The sequence below is a fragment of the Propithecus coquereli genome, unplaced genomic scaffold (genome assembly GCF_000956105.1).
Source record: "Propithecus coquereli isolate 6110/MARCELLA unplaced genomic scaffold, Pcoq_1.0 Scaffold438, whole genome shotgun sequence".
NCBI classification, from domain to species: domain Eukaryota; kingdom Metazoa; phylum Chordata; class Mammalia; order Primates; family Indriidae; genus Propithecus; species Propithecus coquereli.
Window position 1 is genome coordinate 1,503,487 of NW_012150152.1, and position 2,293 is coordinate 1,505,779.

General features: G+C 62.6%; 1 protein-coding gene across 1 annotated transcript in view; it reads right to left on the reverse strand.

The window, feature by feature from the left end:
• Positions 1-2,293, reverse strand: part of FCHO1 (FCH domain only 1) — a 29,440-nt gene that overhangs the window by 11,843 nt on the left and 15,304 nt on the right. The gene's annotated exons all lie outside the window — the stretch shown is intronic.

The window sequence follows — 2,293 nt, forward strand, 5'->3', positions numbered from 1 at the left end:
GCCCTGCCTGGGCTCCATCCATTCGCCTGCCCTCTCTGGGAGGCCGCCCCCTGCTTCGATGACACGGGCATGCAGTGGCTGCCCGTGGGGTGTTCCAGCCCAGCCTCGCACAAACTCAGGGTCCACAGTCCACCTGACGTCTACAGGCCCAGCCTCGGCAGTCCCCACCCCACGTGGTCTTCAAATATGCCCCAAGGCCTTCGCACTGGCCGTGCGCTCCGCCCCGCGAGCCTCTCCCCATCCTCGCCACCATCCAATCCGAGCTTGGATGTCTCTTCCCCAGGGACGCCCCCGCCGGTACCCCCTCCGCCTCCTGCCCTAGTATCCTCGCCCCCAGCCCCAGGGCTCCGCCGACTCGCAGACCGGGCGGCTGGACTCACCTCCTCCTGCCAAGGCCTCGGGCCCCCAGGGTCCCGGAGAGGGCGCGAGGGGCTGCGGCGAGTCCGGTGGCTGCAGGACCCGCGTCCCCCTCGACTCGGGGGGCGGCGCCCGACAGCTGGGCGGGCTCTGCGGGGTGCCCGGGCGGGGGACCCAGGAATCCGGGGAGGGGCCCGGCGCCGCGTGGGATGGCGAGTCCAGGCCGGAGTCTTCCACGTTTTCCGGCGACGAGGAGGAGAAAGGGGAAGGGCTGGAGGCGAAGCCCAGGCTGCTGGAGCCTTGGGGAGGGAAGGGGCGGTCAGCTCCGGGCCACGCCCACGTGGGGTCCCCACCATTCCGCTGCAGGCCACGCCCACGTGGTGGAACTGCTGGGCCCCATTCAAAGTCCTTGTTCTCCCCAGGCCACGCCACTGGTTACTTGTGTCTAATGCCCCACCCACTCTGGGAAAGGCTCCACCCACTCTGGCCCCGCCCACCCACTCAGGTTTCCCCCACACACACTGCCTCCTGTCCTCCTTCCAGCCTAGCCTACCCTCTGCTGCACCAGAGCTGCCTAACCTTGCAATGGCCCCACCCATCCTCCCTTAGGCCACGCCCATGCCCCCCAACCCCTATCCCCCTCACCTGTAAAATCTTCATGGTCAAAGGCCGACTCCAGGGGGGGCCCAAAGAGGTTCTTGGCCACCTGCTCATCCGATTGCAGCTTCTCCATACAGCTAGGGACGGTGAGGCCAAGAGGGGAAGGTTCTACCTCAGGGCCTTTGCACGTGCTCTTTCCAGTCTTGAATTCCATTTCCCCAGCTCTCCTCAGGGCCACCTCCTGCTCCTCTTCGGGGCTTGGCACCAAGTCACCCCCTCAGGGAGGTCCCTCACCAGCACCCCAACTGAAGTCACTCCTCCTGTCTCTGTCACACTGCCTGCTTTAGTTTCTTCATAGCACTTACAAGTATTGAATAGGCTCTTGTTGGCTATTCTTAAAATCAGAGTCACTAATATGTGACTCCAAGAAGGCAGACCTCTCTCGGAACCCAGGTCCCGGACCCCTGACCAGCACAAGTGCACAGCAGGAGCCCAATACATGTTTATCAAGTGAATAAGTGATCCCCATAAAAGCAGCATGGCCTCAAGTTCCAGGCAGGGCGAGAGAACACAGGGAAGGGACGCGGGGAGGCAGCAGGCAGGGGAGGGAAGAGGTGGGGACAGCTCCCACCTGGTCACTCATATGCAACCCACCTGCTGGCTCTAGGGGCAGACTGAGGCCTCTGTGGTTTCCCAGCAGCGTCTCCTACGAGAGATGTACCTCTTTGAGCCTTCCTGCCACTCTGCCCGCAATGTTCCCCACTCCACAGCTCAGAGCTGTCCAGCCAGCCCAAGGTGACCCACAAATCAGGCAGAGAGGCATTCAAAACTGAGCCAACCTGTTTCCAGGTGTTGGCTCTTTTCCTGGCCTCAGCTACCCCTTTCAGCTCTCATTTAATTCTCATAATGACCCCATTTTACAGAGGAAGAGACTGAGGGTCAGAGTGATTAAGCAGCCTACCTTTCCTCAAGGCTACTCACGTGAAGAATGGCGTTTCATGGTGCCCTGTGGACAAAAGGGGCAACGTCAGGCGTGGATAGGTACATCCAGCCAGCCCCACCAGCGCTACCCAGAGCGCCTCTCCCACACCTCACCCCTGGGCCAGGAGGAAGGATGAGGCTGCCGGCTGTGGCCCTGAGCTGTGCCGCCGCTGCCTCAGGGCTGCAGGCTGGAGCCCAGGCCGGGGCGGGCTTGATGTGCACGTGGAACTTGCGGGGCTCCTCGTCATCGAAGTCCGAGTCACTGGATGAGAAGCGGGAGGGCTCGGCTGTGCGTAGTCCGCAGTCAAGGCTCCAAGCAGATCCCAACATGGGCTTCCCTCCAGTCAGCCCTCAA